The sequence below is a fragment of the Rhinoderma darwinii genome, chromosome 4 (assembly GCF_050947455.1).
Source record: "Rhinoderma darwinii isolate aRhiDar2 chromosome 4, aRhiDar2.hap1, whole genome shotgun sequence".
In the NCBI taxonomy this organism is placed as follows: Eukaryota; Metazoa; Chordata; class Amphibia; order Anura; family Rhinodermatidae; genus Rhinoderma; species Rhinoderma darwinii.
The window spans coordinates 99,528,837-99,551,938 of record NC_134690.1 but is presented as its reverse complement, the minus strand read 5'-3'; the positions used below and the strand labels follow the sequence as shown (position 1 = coordinate 99,551,938).

Sequence of the window (23,102 nt, the reverse complement as noted above, 5' to 3'; positions counted from 1 at the left end):
TCTTCCGTTTTAAAAGGTCTGTTAAAATCCATCTTGTTTGTTGAATGCAGGGAACTTTGGCACGCCATGCTGTTCCTTAGCAACTTTTCCGTGAAAAACGGATGGCACACGGATGCCTTCCTTGTGCCGTCCATTGTTTTGACGGGCCCTTAGGCTGCATGCACACTTCCGTCGGCCGTTGTACGTCCGCTAATGAGGTTTCCGTGAAACACATACCGCACACAGATATCTTCCGTGTGTAGTTCGTTGTTTCACGGACCAAATCAATGAAAAGGCTGAGACTGTTTCGTGAAAAACGGACAGGAGTAGGACCTGTCTTATTTTTGACAGAACGGCTGCACGGTTCCGTTAAAACAATGGAAGTGTGCATGGCCCCATTGAAATTAATGTGTCAGGGTGCTATCTGTTAAAACAACGGATAGCACCCTGACGAAAAAAACTGAAGTGGGCATGAGGCCTTAGGCTGGGTTCACACGACCACATTAACGTCCGTAATGGACGGACGTATTTCGGCCGGAAGTCCCGGACCGAACTCAGTGCAGGGAGCCGGGCTCCTAGCATCATAGTTATGTACGATGCTAGGAGTCCCTGCCTCTCCGTGGAACTACTGTCCCGTACTAAAAACATGATTACAGTACAGGACAGTTGTCCTGCAGAGAGGCAGGGACTCCAAGCATCGTACATAACTATGATGCTAAGAGCCACCTGGCTTCCTGCACTGAGTTCGGTCCAGGACTTCCGGCCGAAATACGTCTGTCCATTACGGACGTTAATGTGGTCGTGTGAATCCAGCCTTAGGCTTCAATGGGCGAGATGGACACTGAACAACGGACAGAAGTAGGACATGTTCTACTTTTGACAGAACGGTCGCACGGAACCGTTAAAACAACTGAAGTGTGCATGGCCCCATAGAAATGAATGTGTCAGTTTGCTTGCAGTTAAAAAAACGGATAGCACCCTGAAGAGAATAACTGAAGTGGGCATAAGGCCTAAGGGATGGGGTGTGCAGACTGACATGGGTAGTGACAGATTGAAACAAGTGCCAGTAAGCTCCCCTGCAAGCCCCCTGAATTTTAGCATTTCACAGTACTTAGCTGTTATTGCTTTAGAAAGGAATTAACTCAATAACATGAGTTGTTATGTAATCACATTTGTAACATTGCAAAAATATTTAATCTTTGTACCTGCAAAAAGGTTACAAAATGTTACATTTTTCTCCTGCCTTAAAAAGGTCTCCAAGTTAGAACAGTAAGGGGCTGTGTCGGAGGAGGCAAGCCAAGGTGGGTGGACTTTAAAAATCTAGAGGTGGGGGGAGGAGGAGAAAGAAAGTGAATGGCTGGAGAAAAATCACAAGAGAAGCATCAGAGGAGAGCGAAGCTTCAACCCAAGCACAGGAGACAAACTACAGCACAACAAGGAGGTGAGGACTCTTCTTTTTACATAAACTGTGTCTTGAGATGCAGAAGAATGAAAGCATTCACTGTGCCATCTGTGGGATGTCCGGAAAGGCTCCTTTCATTTAACCATTAAGTGCTATTCATTTCTTTTGTTTGTGAACTATGTTCATGAAAGATATATCAAGAACTCCATCAATTGATGCCGGGTGCTGAATTTTTCATGTTTTTCACTAATCAGTGTATATGTTATTTGTGGTTTTATGTAGGACTGTAGAGAAACCTGCAGAGTTATCACATTGCATGAATGAAGAATCCCCAGAGTTGAATAACAATTTTAGCCCGGCTACATCTGTATAATGTTTCTCACAGTCAAAGGTTCTTTGTTTGGAAGTCTAAAATAATCATTGTTCATTATTTGCCTGCTATTAGTTTGTGTAAACCCAAGTGCTAACTAACTGGTATTATTGCTGGTTGACCTGCAGCTGAGGTCTTGGATCTTGGATTTGGATCTTACAGATTTCTTTGGGTCCGAAAAGTTGACTACTGTGTGTGTTCGATGGTTTTTTACCATGTGGAAGAATTGCAACAGACGATATTTTTAGTGACCCGTATGCTGAGAAAGGTCTTAATATGTAGTCTGGAGCATAGACTAGCACCTACGAGCCGTATTTTGACGGCTGTCCAGGATATACCTGCTCCTGTAGCGGACTGCAACCATAACTGATAAAAAAAAGCCCAGCCCCTTTTTTAATTTGGGCCCTTCAAACACCTTTAGATGTAGCACCACAGTTTTTATTTACATACATATATGTAATATTTGTGTTAGTAATATGTGAAGTACAGTATATTAAATGCACTAGTCTCTATATCTATATTTTCCCAAATTCAAGAAGATAAATAGTACATAGAGTACGTGTATATATAAGCATAAACAAGCAGGGGGAGATATCAATACTTTCCTAAAATGCATATTTTCTAAGACCGTGAAAAGGACTCAAATTATGCCAAATTTATCAAAATGGTGCACATGGAACGATAAATCTGGCATAACTCACCGTGTGGGCAATTCACAGTTTGAGCAAGTAAGGAATTAAGGAGAAGCAGCGCTCGCATAAGCCACGGCCCCTTCAAAACAGCTGATCGGCAGGGGTGATGGGAGACGGACCTCCACTGATCAGATATCCTGAGGATAGGCCATCAATTTTTTATAACTTTAAAGAGGCTCTGTCACCACATTATAAGTGGCCTACATTGTACATGATGTGATTGGCGCTGTAATGTAGATTACAGCAGTGTTTTTTATTTAGAAAAACGATCATTTTTGACGAAGGTATGACCTATATTAGCTTTATGCTAATGAGTTTCTCAATGGACAACTGGGTGTGTTTTACTATATAACCAAGTGGGCGTTGTACAGAGGAGTGTATGACGCTGACCAATCAGTGACCAATCAGAGTCATACACTTCTCTCCATTCATTTACACTGCACATAGCGATATAGCTATATCGCTATGTGCAGTCACATAAACACACTATAACGCTACTCATGTATCATGACAATGAATATACATTACCTCCAGCCAGGACGTCATGTGTATTCATTCTCCTGACCACTTCTGTAGCGTCTATGTGAGTTACGGCACAGCACAGCGAGATCTTGCTGTGAATGACAGTTTACAGTGTAATCTCGCGAGACTACGCCTGCTATGCTGTAACTCACAGAGACGCCATATAAGTGATCAGGAGAATGAATACACATCACGTCCTGGCTGGAGGTAATGTATATTTATTGTCATGACACATGAGTAGCGTTATAGTGTGTTTATGTGGCTGCACATAGCGATATAGTGTATGACGCTGATTGGTCACTGATTGGTCAGCGTCATACACTTCTCTCCACAACGCCCACTTGGTCATATAGTAAAACACGCCCAGTTGTCCATTGAGAAACTCATTAGCATAAAGCTAATATAGGTCATAACTCCGTCACAAATGATCTTTTTTCTAAATAAAAAAACACTGCTGTAATCTACATTACAGCGACGATCACATCATGTACAATATAGGCCACTTATAATGTGGTGACAGAGCCTCTTTAAAACCCCTTTAACCCGAGGGATTAGCTATTCATGAAATGTTACTTATTATGTAGAAGTGATTGTTATTTTCCCCCTCTTATCAAGACGTCAGTAAATATTGGGTGTACTACCATTCTCCCAGAAACGTATGAGCTTGGTATTGCCAATAAATTGTCCAACCTTTTTTTAATCATCTTGCAACTTCTTACCTTGGACATCTGCTGTTAATTTTCTTGTCTTGCTAGGGCTTTATTTCCTCCATTTAAGTAACTAAAGAAACCATCAGGTTCATTAGGCCGGGATCACATGCGCTGTTTTTGGCTCCGTTTTATTTTTTTATTTTTAGCCATACACAGGATTTGACACACACAAAATGAGATGTACACACACAAAAGGAGTTTTGTCAATCTCTTCTTTAAACCTTTTTAGATCCACTGGCATTAGCTCAAAAAGCTGAGCAAAAAACGGAATCAGAGCTGTGTTTGATCCTGGCCTTAGGGCAGTCTTTTTTTATATGTCCTATTAGAATATTTGAATATTATAGAGGCGAGATAAAAGGCACTGTTAGGGTATGTGCACACGATAACTGGCTTTTACGTCTGAAATTACAGACTGTTTTCAGAAGAAAACAGCTCCGTAGTTTCAGACGTAAATGCTCCTCCTCGCATTTTGCGAGGCGTCATTGACGCCCATAATCTTGAGCTGTTCTTCAATGAATTCAATGAAAAATGGCTCAAATTACGTTTCAAAGAAGTGTCCTGCACCTCTTTGACGAGGCAGTCATTTTACACGTCGTCGTTTGACAGCTGTCAAACGACGACGCGTAAATGACAGGTCGTCGGCACAGTATGTCGGCAAACCCATTCAAATGAATGGGCAGATGTTTGCCGACGTATTGTAGCCGTATTTTCAGGCGTAAATCGAGGCATAATACGCCTCGTTTACGCCTGAAAATAGGTCGTGTGAACCCAGCCTAAAGAATATCACCAACTCAATGGTTTACAACAGCCGGTCCCATTGTGTTAAGCTGATCGTCAGCGGATCCTCATTTAAATAACTTTTTTATTATAGAATTCCAAAATAACATTTTTGGGGTCACAATCAATTTGTTAGTGCTCTGCTCCCAACAGCAGTGTCATGCAATGCATTGGTAACTTACGCTGGCTGTTCACGTTAATTAATTGTCATCAGATCCTGTTGATGTCAACACGACCTGTAGAATTTTAACGTGCCAATCCTTATAAGCGTTGTCAGATGGATCTGACAGCTGCTTATCACGCTCTCCCTATGGTAATAAACATGCGTGCCTGACCACAGGATTTCTTGTAGTTTGCAGTGCAGGCAGGAGAATAAAGTTCTGTTCCTTAGTAATAATTATTAGTAACATTAGGACTATAGCCTTTTCTGACATATTTTTAAATTTTATATTGTTGACGGTGCACTATAAGGCTTCATTTGCATAGCGTTTTTTTAAGTATAACATGCGATTTTGGTGGCGTTTTTTATCTATTGTCCTTTTGCACAAGCAGTTTTATGGCATTTTTCAACTACTGGAGAGATTATGGGAAAAAACACCATACCAAGAGCATGCTGCGTTTTACAAAAAACGCCACTGACCCCCAAAAAGTCACACACCAAAGCACTTTGTACGTAGTGTTTTCCATATATCACTACAGACTTTAACATCTGGCCACAGCACTTTTTCAAAAATAAACAAAAAAACCCACTAAACACGGCATTTAAATCCGGCCTAAATCTTTTCCAAGTTTCGTGCCTTTCTTCTGAGAAGGATAGGAAGGACTCAAGAAAAGTAAGTGGCGCAGGACCTTGGACAATTGCCCTTTTAACCACAACAACACCACGATCCCTGGATATATTACACGTAAACCCATTGCTCCATTTTTATTTGTTATAGCCCCTACTCAGTAACCCAACCATAAAGAGTCACATCTATTGTATTTCAATGAATTCCAGCTGCGACAACCCTTTTAAAGTCATATTGTAAAGGATCTGCCAGACACAGCTTCCGTGTCGACGCCCGTGGGTAATTTGTCTGCATCTGCTCCTAAGTCTGAGAGAGTGACTCCATCTTCTACCACTCAGGCTGGCAGGCTTAGGAGTGGGAGAGCCTATCACAGCCTGGCCAGACGGAGCTAGCTCCCGCCCTCTGTCTATTTATACCTGCATTTCCTGCTCCTCCTTTGCCTGTGATTCTCCTGTTTCCTGGCTCTGCTGCTGCTTGAACTATTTGTCCCTGCTTCATATTGACCCTGGCTTACTGACTACTCTCCTGCTCTGCGTTTGGTACCTCGTACACTCCTGGTTTGACTCGGCTCGTTCACTACTCTTGTTGCTCACGGTGTTGCCGGGGGCAACTGCCCCATTTCCCTTAGGTTCTGTGTACCCTTGTCTGTTTGTCTATCGTGCACTTATTGAGCGTAGGGACCATCGCCCAGTTGTACGCCGTCGCCTAGGACGGGCCGTTGCAAGTAGGCAGGGACTGAGTGGCGGGTAGATTAGGGCTCACCTGTCTGTCTCCCTTCCCCGTCATTACACATATCATATTCAAACATAATAGGCCCCCTTTACAATAGATCTCATATGGTCCAAGAGAAGGAAGTTCATCCAAAGATGATTGGAATAGATCACTTTCTTGGGTAAATAACCGATTACTCCTAATGGGTTATGATATCATTGCAAATACAGATCATATATATTTTGTTAATGCACTTGTTCTGTATAAAGCTGGAGGGTGGGCCATCATTTCTTTTTTTTTTTTTCTGGGCTTTTTTCTGTCTGTGCATTTATATTTGTTAGAAATAAAATGATGAATGGATATTAAAGAAGAGGGAAAGTTAAATTCTGTACAGTTTAGTCATTTATCCATCAGAACAACCTCTGTCCATATGTCCTGCTATGCTGAGCACTGGGGGTTTCAGATTACAACCTGGCCAGCTTAATTTTCAGAAGGGTTTGTCATGATGAGACGATTTCTTTTAACATTGGTTTAAAATGAAGTGACTTTTAGGATTCAGTTACATGTGGCGTATGTGCCATGTGTTCCGCAGCATATTTTTTACTTTACAATGTAATATTACGGAAAAAATAATGCACACATCAGAGCCGCTTGTGAGTACTCCTTTTATTACACAGCCGTACAGTCTCCGTAGGACTGTATGAACATATTGTCTCAGACAGAAAAAAAACCTTTTGTATACCTCAGTATGAAAATTGAGACATATGAAGGTACATAGGAGGGCTCATTCACCCCTAGGGCAGTCCTATTATAGCTCCGTACAAAACACAGCTGTAATACAATAGTGTGCATTTGGAAATTTACGATTACATGGCACCCTTCCGAATGCTTGGGCGACCATGTAATACATGGCTATGCTGAGTCCCCCACATTTGAAACAAGTGGAGGAGCCGCCTCTATGAGGTCCATATGTCCCAAAATGACATAAGAACAGGGGTTGTCCAGCTTTTATGAAAAGTTGTGAGACTTTATATTATACTTTTTATTTCAATTCATCACCATCAGCAAGAACTTTGCTAAAAAGTAATTTTGATGTAATCCCACACAATTTATGGGATGTGCAGGGTTACCAACCTCCTGAATCAAAAGGTCTCAAAAACCACTTTTAAAACAGACCCCTTCATTAGACCCCAAAACCAACCTCCCAACTTTCAACAATCACAAAGAGGGACCACTCATTTTACCATTAAGCTACGCCTCTAAACCTACCCAACCCCTGTCCAAACACACCTAGTCCCCTTTGTTTACCCACACAGTATCATGCCCCCATACAGTATCCTGTCTTCATAGTACCCCCAACACAATATCATGCCCCGATAGTGCTGAGGACGCAGATATAGTTGAAACCTGAACGTGCCGCTGGCCTGCTGGGACATCGCTCAGAAGCTGGAACTGTCCAGCTCAATCTGAAACGTTTGGGAGGCATGTCCATAACTCGTAAAGACCTTAAAAATCTCATTCAGACCAGTGCCCGCACTTTCAGGAAATCAGGAGGAATGTCTAGAACATTCTTCATTGTTACTGCTGGTGGGGTGGTTTCTGAGCAGAGGGCTTCCCTCGGCTCAGCGAACAGGAGCAGTGGGCTGGTGGCAGGTAAGACCAAGTGGGGAATACACTGATTGGCAGAGAAAGGGGGCTGAAGAATAAAATATTCCCTGCCCTAACTCTCCCATCCTTGCATCCCCCACCTTCTACATGATGCAAGAAAACCTATATACGTCTCATGTACATGTATACACAAGAAAAAATTCTCATACAGACATATGTAAGTCCAAAATAATTTTATTGTTCCACAGATGGAATACCCTCCCAAAGATATCTATACAAAAAACATGCAATTTAAAACATACTTAAAATCAGACATTCCGAGATGATCAATTCACCACTATAGCCTATATGTTGTAACAATGTATACTAACAACAGGTAAATAGCACCACAGAGTGGGAGTTTAGAGGTCTACAACCTAGTGCAGAGTTATATGGTGTCAGTCTACACACTATCCAAGTATAGGTATATCCCTGTTGTAATACTAGTTAACATACATCATTGTGAGACATATTTGCATAGTTGCATATCATTTACCTGAAGCTGGCATGGTGGCTATTGACGGTCTCAGAGAAATAGCACCTCGATGCGCGTTTCACACCCTTCTACATGATGCAGCGGGCTCGGATGTCCCTTGTCCTGGGCATGTCATGTACTGGCGCGTGTGCAGTACAAACTTAAAAAAAACAAAAACAAAAAATTGTGGACGGGAGAAAAGTAACACTTGTATTTTGCGAACCGTCTGTATATGGACGGTTTCCATCCCTGCAGTGTAGGTAAGACCAAGTAGGCTTGAACCAGGACAGCTGCTGCTGTATTTAGCTCACACATGATTGCATTGACTGATAATTTCTCAGCTATGAACACTACAAGGTCATGTAGATTTTTAACATCTGGATGCAAAAACAGGAGTAATTTAATGATCAGACAGTAAGAAGACATCTTGAAAACTGTGAAAAATACAAATTGTTTTTAAATGTTGCCTACCAATCCAGGATTAAATGTTGGAGAAATAGTTCCTTAATAATTATGATCTCATGCACATTACTGACCTAGAATTTTACATATAATACACACTTATAACCAGAGAGAAGATAGAGCCTTGGGCAGCCTCAAGCACAAGGTCCCTGGTTCGCCTGTAACTTCTGAAAACCCAATAGCTTTGCTACTGTGGCAGTTCCACATCTTGTATATTTTCATCAAAACTTTTAACCCAATTTTATTTCATACAAAGCAGAAAATATAACTGAATAAACAAGATATCATGACATTTGTTCTGTTGGACATGCTGCTTACTGCTGTCGTCTTTACTAGTTTACTGTCTAATACAATTTCTCCTCCATAATCACTGCCTATTTATATATTCAATGAAGACATTTACTTGAATCTGTGAATGATACTAGCTGTGTTCTTAGCATGTCCAATGAAAAATGCCCAGAAAATGACTCTGAAATCATCATTCCGTTGTACACATGGTCATTGGACAACCATCAAAAACCTAAATTGAACTTATATTAAACTTAAATGGTTTTCCGGTGACATAGGTTTATGGTATAGCTACACTGATCAGCCAAACCAATTAAACCACCTGTCTAATATTGTTTAGGTCCCCTTCGTACTGCCAAAACGCTCTAACCTGTTGAGGCATGTACTTCACAAGATCTCTGAAGGTGTCCTGTGGTATCTGACACCAAGACGTTAGCAGCAGATCATTTAAGTCCTGTAAATAGCAAGGTTGGACCTACATGGATTAGACTTGTTGTTCTAGCATATCCCACAGATGCTCAATAAGAGTGAGATCTGGGGAATTTGGAGGCCGTCAACACCTTGAACTCTTTATGTTCCTCAAGCCATTCCTGAACATTTTTTGCAGTGTGGCAAGGTGTATTATCCTGCTAAATGAGGCCACTGCCATTAGTGAATACTGTTGCCATGAATGGGTGCACTATGTCTGAAACAATGTTTAGGTAGATGGTACATGTCAAAGTAACGTTCACATGAATGCCAGGATCCAAGGTTTGCCCAGAGTATCACACTACCTTTGCAAGCTTGCCTTCTTCCCATAGTGCATCCTGGTGCCATCTCTTCCCCAGATAAGTGACGCACATGCACCCTGCCATCCACATGTAAAAGAAAATGTAATTCATCAAACCAGACCACCTTCTTCCATTGTTCTATGGTTCAGTCCTGTTGCACATGTGCCCCTTGTAGGCGCTTTCAGCAGTGGACAGGGTTCAGCATGAGCACCCTAACCGGTCTGTGGCTTTGCAGCCCCAAAAACAGCTAGCTGTAATGTACTGTGTGTTTTGATACCTGTATATTATTGCCGGCATTAACTGTTTCAGCAATTTATGCTACTGTACCCCTTCTGTTTAATCAAACCTGATGGGATAGCCTTCGCTCCTCATGTGCATCAACCAGCCTTGTGCGCTTATGACCCTTTTGCCGGTTTACATCTTGTCATTCCTTGCACTATTGTGGCTAGGTACTAACCACTGCATACCTGGAACCCCCCCCCCCCACGAAAGCTGCCATTTTGGAGATGCTCTGATCCAGTTGTCCAGCCATCACAATTTGGGCCCATGTCAAATTTATGCAGAACCTTACACTTTCCCATTTTTCCTGCTTCCAACACCTCAATATATCCCAGGTCATGACAGGCGCCACTGTAACCAGATAATCCATGTAATTCACTTCACTTGTCAGTGGTTTTAATGTTATGGCTTAATACTGTATATCTCTTTCCCCATATGTCTAATCAATTGAGCACACAAGCCACTTGGAACATGGACCAGACATTCCAGTTCTTGGAATTAATGGGGCCTCCAGATGGACCCTCACTGGTCAGACTTATACGTATGGCAAATCTAGTTGAAATCCACAGCAAAATGTGCAGCAAAATTCCCATGTTATATATGTGGATTCTGTGTCCAGTTGCACAGCAAAAATTTCCGCTGTGTGCGAATATGGCCAAAGGGGTTCAATTGCTCAACAACAGCACATTTGTTCTGGAAATTGTTCATTCTTCCATTTAACCTCTACCTATAACAAGTAAGAATTCTGGATTTTCTCTTTAAAGCTCCTTTTAGGGGGGTTCTAGGCATGTTGTGGATATTCAAAACTTCAGCATGCCCTGTCTTTTGTGGATTTTTAAAGTGTATTTCACCCATTGCAATGGTGATATCTGTATCAAAATCCACAATGAAAACTTTCAAATGACGGTGGTAGTGTAACATGTCAAGCCTATCCTACACAACTTACAGATATTTTTGTGATTCCTGACTCTTAAAACTCCTTGTATCTTTGTATTCTACAGTTACCTGGATAAATACCAATGTTTTCAATTAATCATCATTGTTCTCCTTCGTCATTTCCCTGGCATTCCAAGTTGAAAGCCATGCCCAGATAAGATTCTTTTTTTTAGGATGGTTTATGTGGAAGGCTTTGCAAAACAGAGCTTTGTACGTGTGAATTATTTTACCATCTATACCATATCGTGAACTGAGCATCTTGAGCGATAATTATTTATGGTAGTAGTTCTCTCTCTCCAAGGGTATCCTAAATTTTAATACCAATATAAAAGGGGAGGGAGGATGTAAAGAAAGGGAGTGGATGGAGGGAGAGGAATGAGGAATAAGCCGAGGATAACCACTGTGGTTATCCTCTGCTTATTCCTCATTCCTCTCCCTCCATCCCCTCCCTTTCTTTCCATCCCCTCTCCCCTTTTATATTGGTATTATTGTCATTCACTGGTTGGCACCATACGATTTGTACTGAGCTCTAGCATTAGATATGATCTGTTTCTCATATTTATTCTAGTATCCTAAACTTTGTAGTGAAGCAACATACTTGAGATGAAGCGTTCAGTCTTTTTTAAGTAAACATGACTTGATTTGACGTACTTCTCTGTCTTAAACCCTTTTGACGTAATAGAAAAACATAATGAATGTTTCTGAACTTCACAAAGCTCTTACTTGGCTGATCACCTTGTATTTCAGTTTGGCCTTTTTAAAATTCCAGTACTGCATGTAAACTTAGAAGAGACTGTGTGTACTGTCCGGGAATTCTAAAAGTTCCATTGTGATGTTATTTGCAAATATTTGTTATTTAAGGAATACTCGAAGGATAGAGGAATTGTCTCTTTGTTCATGCTCAGGGTCATGCTAACATCAATCTGCAAACACCAACAAACACTTTAAATGCTAATTTCCTGTTTTAGATTTTGAGCACGTCCCTTCCACATTCTATAAAGCTAGCAAGACTATCATTTCAGTTTACTTACTTCTTGCTTGTTTACTGCAGATACATGGAGTTTTATTTTTTGTTCCCTCATTAATTAAAAGCCCAAACAAACATTTGCAGCTCTCGGTCAAATCTGCCAATTACTGTAGGATTTACTCAGCAGTATTAGAATTTACCTGAAGAAAAGACATACATTATGTAATATTTAGGATTGACTAGGAACCTGAAATAGAAGTACATTTTCTTAGTCTTTAAGGCCCAGTTCACACAAAGTTTTTTGACACGTGCTCTGAAGCGGAAACCGCATCGGAAAACACGACAAAAAACAGCTGAAAATGCCTCCCATTTATTTCAATGGGAGGCGGACGCGTAATTCGGAAGTGACATGCCCTATCTCCGAACGTTTACGCCTCTGACCTCCCATTGACATCAATGGGAGGCAGAGAAAGCGTATTTCGCTGTGTTTTTGCCCGTGGCGCTCAATGGGCACGAGTGAAATACGCAGCGAAAAACGCGGCAAACGGCGTGCAGGCAGGTCAAAATCTGCCTCAAAATTCCAAACTGAATTTTGAGGCAGAATTTTCTGCCTGCAAAAAATTCTGTGTGGTAAGTCCACACGTAGCAACTTTTTCCACCACATATTTTGTGGCAAAACCAAGGCAAAGTCTGCAGTTATTACAGATATACAGATTTGATTCTGGCTTTCACCCTATGCATTTCCACAAAAGAATAAATGTGCTGCAGGTTGGCAAGTTCAATTTGGCATTTCCGCTACATCTGAACGTGGCCTGACATTCCTGAATAGAGATTTTTAAAACTTGCCTTGTCGCTGACGGATGACCATAAAGGCAGAAATCTAATATTTTAGCCTCCATTGACCTATATGTTAATTATCGCTCTGTAATGGAAAATTTATTCTTCGGTGGAGAGGCAGATTTTTAATAATTCGCTCATCTCTAATTTTAGTAGGCATAGATCTGGAGTATACATAAAGAGTTTTCCATGCTATAGTTCATAGTATGGCCCAAATATGAAAGAAATTAGTGTTTGCCAACTAAGCAAAGTCTTCCCATTGGTCTCTTTTTATCTAACATTGTCATGAAATACAGAATACAGTAGGTTCTATGAGTCTTCAGAACTTATGTCATCAGATATGAGGTTTTAAGGAACAAAATGATATAATCTTTCTGATCCATGTGCCATAGGAGTAATACATTCCGCACTGTTCTTTGCCTTCTCAATTCTGAAAGATTTATTAACTAAATACAACATTAACCCACAGTCATAAAATGTTAAATGTGCCAATTCAAATGTCATTATTCTTAAATAGCGCTAAGGTTCACTCTAACGACATGTTGATGGCAATGTACCAGATACAACAAGGTAACATAAAACATTACATACCCTTTACTCTACCTTTCAGCTTAGGTAGACAGTAAGTTTTCTAAATGGAACAGCCAGAAAATGACAATGTCAAGAACTTGCTGCAAGGAATAATTAAGCTATGAAATCAAATGATGATGACCTCTTACTGTTTTTTTTTTTGTCTACAGCTCCTGTGTAGATATTTCTGTCAAAATTTTTGGGTTTGGCTGACTTTTATTGTGTGTATGGCCATCTTTAGACAGACAAATCCTGTGTAGTCGGATAGTGCAGTTATACTCTCTTCCATCTGTCCCCCACATCTTACTAACACACACGTAAGGCCTCATGCACACGGTCGGGCCTGTAATCATTGCCCGCGATTGCATGAACAGCCGACCACCAACGGCCGCGGGCCGCAGCCCTCATTTTCGGGCCGTTCTCCCATACAAAGTATGGGAGCACGGCACGTAAAATACGAAAAGTAGGACATGCTCCATAAGAGTTGTAGACACAAAAATAGTAGGAATTTTTGATCCAGACTTATTTTCACGGTTCCATATTACTCTTATTATTTAAAAAAATAAAATAAAATGGTAGCGTTGGTGTACATACCCTTTAAAGGGGTTATGAGATGAGGTCTACTGAATGTTAATGATAAATTGTTGGACTCATCATCATCACCACCACATGGCACCTAGTCTTAGCATGGCATCAGATGACATCTCCTACTATTATTAAATACGGTTGGAATGATGTTAAAGCATGGCAGCAGCTGACCAGGACAAGCGGACAGGCTTTCTCATTAAGCTGCCATCAGTGTTACCGTCTTAGTGTATCCCTAGCATAATGACCATCCTTTTTCTTATTACTATATTTACCAACATCTTATTACAGAAGAATCATTACCACCGTGTCCATTATTTTTGTTAGAACTGTCATTCTCATTCATGGTGATCCCCGGGTTCCCAAAGTAGACAAACCACCCAACTTTACTCTTGCAATCCACTAATTATACCAATGATTCCTTCTAATAAGTTCCACATTCTATGTGCGGCTCAGGCAGATAACATAGCTAGCACAGGAAATCGTGTCAATGACGTGAGCTTATGTCTCTTGGAATCTGCTTCTTTGTAGACAAGCATTTAGATCTTTTGCATTGCGTTCTTGTGAACACTGCTTCTTATCTGGCATCAGTCAGTACTGGGGTGTTTCCCACTATTCTAGGAAAGTAAAACAATATTGACATTCACAATTAAATCCAGCTTTAAGTACATGTTGCATAATCATCTGATCTCAGACTGAATAAAGTGCAAGGAAAAATGATTTCAATTACTACGCATCTCTCTGTTCCGATTGTGGCGGGTTCCATGCCCTTGCTCCTTTCTTGGGGTTCATATGGACTGTCTTGTATTCATATGAAATGGCACTTTACTGTTATTGAAGGGAGGTGCTGATGGGTAGAGTGCCCGGATGCTGGCATGGGTTTAACCAGTCAGCAGGTTCCTTCAGTGGCCACAAATGCAGATTACAGTGAATTAAAAAGCAACCGTGGTACGCTGAGGTATGCGCTGCCCCCAAGCACCTGACATGTCCTGTAACTTTTATTATTTACACAATTTATCGGATGTGCATGTTAGTGGAGTGCCATAAATAAAACATTATATGTCTGAAAAGTATACCAGGAATAAAAAAAAATTCTGGACATCCTGTCTGTGATCCCATTAAACAATAGTATCCACCGCCTTCTGCAATCGCTTTCTTAGTCAGTGCAGGTAGCAGGTAATGGCATCTTTACACGGCCAGATTTTCATATTCCTCTTTGCAGAGATCTGTTCTTTTATAACATTGTCCATACGTATGGCTGTGCAAATAAGCCGTAAGATTCTCTTTTTGTTTTGCATCCCATCAATCTGAAATCTCTGATGATTCATTTTTTAATATATCTTTATAAGGGCTGGTGCAATTTTTTTCTTCATATCTCCCTGTCTAGCTATAGTTTTACATTTTAAAACTGTTTTGGCTGCCTCTGCTTACTGGATACCTACTCATACAACTCCCATTAAACTCCATATTAACTTCATATGCAGTAGACTTGTAAGCTCCCCCTAGTGGTGGCTGTAGATGTCAAGAATTTTCTCTATATCTATGTGAAGGCCAATTAGGGAATTGTAGCTCTGTAATAGCATAACATTTTAGGCCTAAACATAAAAAGGTGTTAAAAAGTGGACATTCGCTTTAAGGTGCAAGCATCTGAAGCCTAATAAGGGTCTTTACATCAGAGGAACTCCTATTTACAACATGAAACAGGATGTGACTATCATGCTAAGTGATGTCTTCCAAGCTGCTGGAAACAATTGCAGCTAACGCAGTACAGGGAAAATGTTAAAGAAGAATAATTCTGGGCACACTGCTTAAAGCAGTCTTAGGCCGGGTTCCCACGGGTCGGATACACTGCGTAAAAACTGTGCAGAAACGGAATTTACTCTGCGGAAACCAGCACTAGAAAAAAAAATGTTGATACTTATACCCTCCTTCTTCTCTGCGCATGTTCCGGCCTCCTCCAATGATGTTGCATGCCATGTGACGCTGCAGCCTGTGATTGGCTGCAACGGTCACATGGGATGAAACTTTATCTTCTGAGGCCGGACTGCAGGAAGAAGGAGGGTGTTCTGGGTAAGTATGATTTCTTTTTTGTTTTGCGTAGTTCGATTTTTGTGATGTAATCCCTGCGAATATGCCGCAGAAGTCGCAACACTTGGCTTTCTGTTGCGGGTTTTGTATCCCCATTGATTTCAATGGGGAGAACCCGCAGTGGAAAATCAACTAAAACGCAGCATAAATTGACATGCAGGTCAGTTTATTAATGTTTACGCTGCGTTTTTGTTCCTCAGCGTGGGCATGAGATTTTCTAAATCTCATCCACTTTGCTGCTACTGTAGATGCTGCGGAATTTCCGCACAGAATTCCGCAGCGTTTACGCTACGTGTGAACCCGGCCTTATAGTGGAATATAGAGCGGTTTGGGGTACACAGGATACAGGTGCTGTAGGTCCTAATTTGGCCACTTCTTGCATGTCAAATGAAGTGAGGAGAGGAAGGGAGAAGGGTGTGCAGAAGAGGAGGGGGGATAATGTTATGTACAGTGCTTAGCAAGACTAGGTATACCAATAGAAAGTTCTGGGAATAGTGGATTCATAGACATGACGCACAGAGCTCGATAACTCACTATTGGGCTAGGACTCCACAGTGACATGGGGTTCCTCATAATTTACAGTTGCAGCTTTTCAGTGATACGTGAGCGACTTCAATGTATCCTTATGGTGAGAGAAAGTTGCATGCAACCTTATAAAAATCCCCAGAAAAGTCTGAATTTGGCAATCATGATGATGATCTTTCTTCCTTTTTTTTTTTTTTTTTTTCATTGTTTCTTGTAACTCGAAATACTAAATTCTATTCTTATATAATTCTTATGCAATTTATGTAACGTTTTTTGTAAACATTTATGAAATAGTCCATCGTACAGAATTCGAAGATAATTCCTGAAGGGAAAAATGTATTCTGTTTTTTTTATTTCGGTGATGTATAGATTTTGCCATCTTTTCAATGGTTAATAGACTCCGGTAGCCAGGAGTACATTTTATAGGTGTGGAGTGTGCAATGCTCTGAGTTTTTATTTTAAAGCATCCACTATTATTCTTCTTTCTCCTGTGAGTACATTTTGTGAGAGAATAACAAAATACTGTATTGCTATTCTATTCACGTTCTTTATCTCAGACTGACTGATCACTAATATTGATTAGAAAATAAAGTGTATTGTAAAGTCAAAGCACAGGTACCTATTATTATAGTCATAAAAGGTATTAAAGTGTCAGACACACACAAAATCCTCATTACTTTTTACTATGTCATATTAGAGACCAAACTCATTACTCAAGAGACTAATTTAGATGAGTAAATAAGTTGTCACTTGTCAATAATGAATGCATTGCAATACACATACTCCTCAAGCGTTCTGCACAAAGCCTGTACAGAGAAGTCTCTGCGGACTCCGTGCGCTGTCTTATGTGCCTCTGTATTACAGAGCTACTCACTTTTAGAAACAATGCTATAATACAGCATACGTTAAAACATGCAGAATTGGACAGAAAAAAACCCCCAATCTGTATTAAATCAGAGGCATACGATGGTACATTCGAGCCCCATGGACTGCTGTGGGTTCCATATTACAGTTCCGCACAACTCGAAGGTTGTATGTAGCAATAATACACCACGTGCATGAGGCCTTTTACTTAATTCTGCTATTTAAATCTCATTAAAATCCAAGGAGTTTCTGACCATGCAACATTGTAAGACTGATCATGAATTTGTTTCAAAGTTGTGGCATTCGAATACACCACTACTGTAAAAGTAAGTGAAGTCAATTTACTTATAGTCTTCCAGATTGCTGTCAACCAGCCCTATAGGAAGCAAGAAAAATCCAAGTATTGGCTGGATGCTGCTGCTCTCTTGGAATTGTAACTTAAAATACTACATGCGTGGAAAATTATTGTAAAAATATTTAGTCTTTCGGCATCTTACTGATCCTTTCATTGGTCAATCACAAAGGAAAAGTTTACAAATATACAGTATGATTTAATCAGAAGACTATAAAATACATATATCAATGAGAGCGGGTCACCTGTATGTCAAAAGTCCCACCTTTATGTATGTTTTTAGCTGTTTTTTACAGTTTTCTAAAATGCCAATTTGAAAATTCAATTGTGACGTGTCATGTTTTATAACCCAAAGGTTCAGTCCTGCTTGTGTCTTCTTGGACTTCAGCTCACATTTCCTAGAAGACCCTGCTGCTTCAGTGTCTATACAGAGTACATTCTACTGATTTGTAAATTTGAAAGAGTAATCTTTGTATACTGTATAGTCTGATGCAGAAAACCAAAATCTGTCCCTGGAGTAGTGAATTATCTTATCTAGGGTTAGGGCTACACGAAGGGCCGTCCTTTGGGGTGTGCGACCTGTGCCAGTAGGTGGAAGGGGGTGCTGAGCTGGCTCCCTTGCCCTGCTTGTGTTTCTGAAGTGTTCAGGCCCGGCGACTCTGCAGCTGCCTTTCAGCCCGGGCATGGGTGATGCTGAGAGCAGAGAAGGACCCTGCTCTCGGCATCACCCATGCCTGGTGGTGCCGCTAGCAGCCGCTATGGCTGCTACGGTGGTAGCGATAGGACATTCCTTAGGATGCAGATACTATTGAATACTATGAACACTATGAGATGCAGGGACATCACTGGATCACGCCGGCCTACGCCAGGATCCCGTCGGCGTTGGGGAACAACTCTGTTCATCGCAGGGGCCTAGATGAGTATAATTATTATTTTTTATTTGTTTGGGGGCACTGTCTACAATGGGGTGGCTGGGCACTGTATGGCACTGCCTACAAGGGGGAGGTGGGGGGCTGTATGGCACGGTTTACAAAGAGGCAGTGGGGGCTGTATGGCACTGTCTACAAGGGGAAGGTGGGAGCTGTATGGCACTATCTACGAGGGGGATGTGGGGGCAATATATTTTGTGGGGGCAATTAGGGGACATACTGTGTGAGTGCACTAAAGGGGGCATTAGACTGTGGGGCACTATAAAGAGCATTATACTTTGTGGGGGCACTAAAAAGGGCATTATACTGTGTAGGGGAATTATACTTTTTTTATGGGGCATTTTTTTGTCATGGGGGTGGGGGGGCTGAATGAAAATCTTGCATGGGGCACCATCTATCCTAAGGCCATCCCTGGCTACACAGCAATGTCAAATTGCTGAGTGTTGCGCAACATAAAGTTATGCGATTTGTTGACGCCCTAAAGTCCTCCAACTTTTTTTGGCCACAATTTGTGTGTATGTCACTGCCACCCCTTTTATTTTCATAGCCTTTATAAAGACCTGTCGCACACAAGTCTCAGTCAAATGCGATTTACATTTCTGTCTATGGCCATGTCTTGTGCAACTTGCGACCCAAAATCCAGCAAATCTGAATTTTTTTGCGACGGTCGCAATGCAACCACAAATCAATCATTAGCTGCAATGTCGCAAACAACATGGCACTTTTCTTGTTGCGTGATTCATGTAGCTCTAGCTTTAGGTATATCTGTCAACAGAGTTTTTACTAATCCACAAGCAACCAGTAGAATAGTGAATCCAGTTGTTGAGTAATCTATTTCAATCAATCAAAGATAAGTAAAGAATAGTATTTACAAAGTTTCTCAACTTTTTATGTATATTTTGTCGAAATATAAATAGTAAAATTGTGAAAATTGCATTCAAGTCAAGAAATATGTTTTTATCGAGGCCACAAATAATATGAGAGAGTCTTTGACATGAAGGTTTTCTGGATATTGATGTGTAATTTCATCCAGGCAAAATGTGTGTTTGCAGTGCTTCGGAAGCAAAATAAATTGTACTTCAGCTCTTTTTCATTCTTGTTAGAAATCATCTGGGAATTCTGGAGTAGATGGGGAGCCGTTATTTTATTCTTCAGACCCATAAACATCCTGTTCCACTGACAATAAAACAAATTTATTGAACAAAAATCCTAGCCCAAACGTGTATCTGCTGTGCAGTTGGTTCACAGCTGTAAGTTTTTCTATGGCCACACAAATAAGTTAACTTTCTGGATATGCTGCTTATGGAATATCTTAAGAAGATTCATATTCTGTATTCAATAGCTCATATGCCCATCTGTAGTGGCACCTAAACAGATATGTATACTTTGCAACAAGTTTTTGCAAGGCGTCTTTCACACTGATTTTACTATCAGTTTACCTCTCTTCCGTCAGAGGAAGAGAGGATCGATACATTAGACGGAAAGCAACGGTTCTGTTAGAATTACCATTGATTTCAATGGTAATTCTATTGTATCAGTTGCTTTCCGTTTGTCTCCATTCGCTAGGTTTTCCGAATTTTCTAATGTAAACAAAAGGTCTGCAGACTGCATTTTTGTTACCGTTCAAAAAACGGAAACCTAGCGAACAAAGACAAACGGAAAGCAACTGATACAAAGAATTACCGTTGCTTTCCATTTAATGTATCGATCCTCATTTCTTCTGATGGAAGAGAGGTAGACTGATAGTAACGTTAGTGTGAACTTAGCCTAAGATAAAAAAAAAATTAAGCAACTTTGCAAATGTCTTGATTATAAATATCCTACTTTTTTGTGTCTACAGAACATATGCAGATCCAAGTGTTTCCATGGTTATAGACTATTTCCTTGTATACAAAAAGACTACACATGGTGAATTTGTAGTCTCACTATGGAGATGCACAGGTCCAAATTACAGACACGTAGGCACACCATGTGCCACCATAAGGCACTTTAGAAGCATTCGTTTAGGGAAAAATATCTCCGTAAAACAGGATGTGACAGAGATGCAAAAGAGTTTCCATTTTTCTAGAAAAAAAACCCTGAAATCCCTCCTCCTTCCACCCACATTTGCAGTACAATTGGGAATAGATGTCACAGATATATGTAAGGGCAGAACTTTAGCCAATAAAAATTCCTGTTTGACAGTTTCTTGGCATTGTTTTGTAACATTTGCTATCTTATTGAAGGTTATTGCAGTTAATTTTTGTCCCCTCAGAAATTGGTGAGTCCAAGGTAATAAAAAATATTTTCTCAGTCAGGGTTGTGCCCAAAATGTTGTTCAATGCAAAAAGAATGCTAAAAAAGCAATAATTAAATATTGTCCACTTCTGCATGTCATGGCTCAAACTAAAGATCACCATATATATGGTGTGTGTGTTTGTGCGTTTTTGTTCTGGACTTTGGTTGAACAGATCTATTACCTAAAATATAAACTGTAAATGTAGACAAGCCATTTTTACTGGAAGCCAGTGCAATGATGATCTGATCGTCATGTGTTCGACTTCTCTAACCACTGATGATCCGCTGTTATCGATGGGAGACTGCGAGTCTAACCAGATATTTCCTCTGCCACAACCGCTGCCGGGGAAATGTAGCATTACATGCCATACATACAAATAAGTGGACATTCATCTAGTGCCTGAATAGGCTGGGTCTGCCACAGTGGCTCATAGAGGGCACAACCTCCTTTAAACATGTTGTCTGGTTTAGAAAACCCATTTTTAAATACCCTATCAGGGAATTAAGTCCTCTGTTCAGGGACCCTACTCAATTTGAGACTATAAATAAATAAAAAAAATAACGTGTGGCGAAAACAGCAGGTCGATGCATTACACATTGATTTCACTGGCCACTGTGTAATCCTTTTATTCCCCCCAGTGGTGATGCTGTAAGTTAAACACTTGGTGCTGGGATCCCTAATTTTTACAGAAAATAGCGGTGGATCCTAGCAGCGGGAAACCCTATGATCAACTAATTGTAGAGTCACCCTTTTAACTGAAAGTGATTTAGGTCTTTTCTGATTTGCACGTTGAAGTCTGAATTTTAGGATCTTGTCTTGATTCAGTATTCACTGTTGATTCTTCCTCCCCCTTTTTCAAGTGTGAGTTACTGAATTTCTGTATTTTGAGACTAGCCTAAACAAAGTTATGAAGAAATTATTGGGTGGGTTGTAAGGTGTCTGGGATTCTTAATTTAGCCCATTGCTCATGTCCGGCAGAGGTTGCATAACAGTTTATGATAAAATGGAATTTCTCAGACTGCTGTGCATGACTTTTCAGGTGCCTGTTAGTTTGGTGTGGCAATTTTTGTTCCATTTATAAATCATGTGTTAATGTCATTTCCAGTAGAGCATCAAATTAAGCTTTTTTCTTCTAGGTGGCCCTGTTTACTTCTCTAAGAATTTTCCATTGTAAATCTTCTGCTCTTTTTGTTCTTGTTTCTGGAACACAGACAATGAAATATTGTAATTATAAACATCACTGTATTATGTGCTATATTGAATATTATACGAAGGTCTTAATATCATAAAGGGACTTTTGTTTCCCTTAAACCTCCCTGATAGCAACACCAGGAGGGTTTTCTCATCTCCCAAGGGACAGGAAACTACAGGAAAGCACTTTTTGTGCCTTCTGGTGCCCTGATCTGTTACCTGGCAGGGGAAGTGACATAGGGCTTCTGGACCGGCAGTGATGCAGTCGCAGAGATCAGCTCTGGAAAATTCCGGCTTAGATACTTAGGAATTTCCCTTTCGCATGGGAATTTTTCCTTGCCCCTGCGGTGGCGTTTTTTCTGGCTGGATTTTTGTGTGTGTGGCAAGGTCCAGACCCTTAAAGGTACAGGCACATGTTGGACTTGGACACCTAATGTGGTTTAAATGCACGATGTCCTGTGATAGTGGTTTTATTGAGTTTTTATTCTGTGTTCCTGTTGAGTGATTTTCCTTCCGGATAATGAGTTTGTCTAAAATGTTCCATGCAGAGTCTGCTGGCCCATTTAAAGCCTCCAGCCCAGTGAGAATGTGGTTATTATAACCATCTTCCTCCTGTGTTCCCTATTGTTTTTATTTGTGCTTGGTTGACTTATGTACTGTATAGGCATTTACTTTAAAAATTAGGTAAAGAGGGAGCTAAAACAAGGACCGGGCTTATTAAAAAGGGGTGTCGAATATGTAAGAAGTTTTCTTTCCTCAACCTACAAGAAGGCACTTTATCGTAACTGTATGGAAAAAGTGTTGAGTGAGTAATCCCCATTCCTCCTGCAGAACATCAAAAGAACGATCAGTGGATTTAGCTCTCTCAGAGAGTTCTCCCAGTTTCACTTATTCCTTTTACTTCCAGATCAATTCCTCAGGAAGAGGGAGAAGTTGATTTCAGATGACTCTTCAGATAATAGGGGAAGACTAATATTCCTGGTTGAGGACCCTGAACCTCTACTTAATTCAGTACGGGCCACTATGACGATAGATGTCAAGTCTGTACAAAGGCTTTACTTAAGAAGAGTCATTTTTAGGAAAGAGTGGACAGACCCAGAAAAAATGT

At 40.6% G+C, this 23,102-nt stretch overlaps 1 protein-coding gene across 1 annotated transcript in view; it reads left to right on the top strand.

Moving 5' to 3' along the window:
* Nucleotides 1–1,314: 1,314 nt before the first annotated feature.
* The window catches only part of SERPINE2 (serpin family E member 2), a 49,702-nt gene continuing 27,914 nt past the window's right edge, over nucleotides 1,315–23,102 (top strand). Inside the window, exon 1 of the mRNA XM_075861427.1 lies at nucleotides 1,315–1,420. The gene's annotated coding sequence lies outside the window, so the exon portion shown is untranslated. The remainder of the gene's footprint in view (nucleotides 1,421–23,102) is intronic.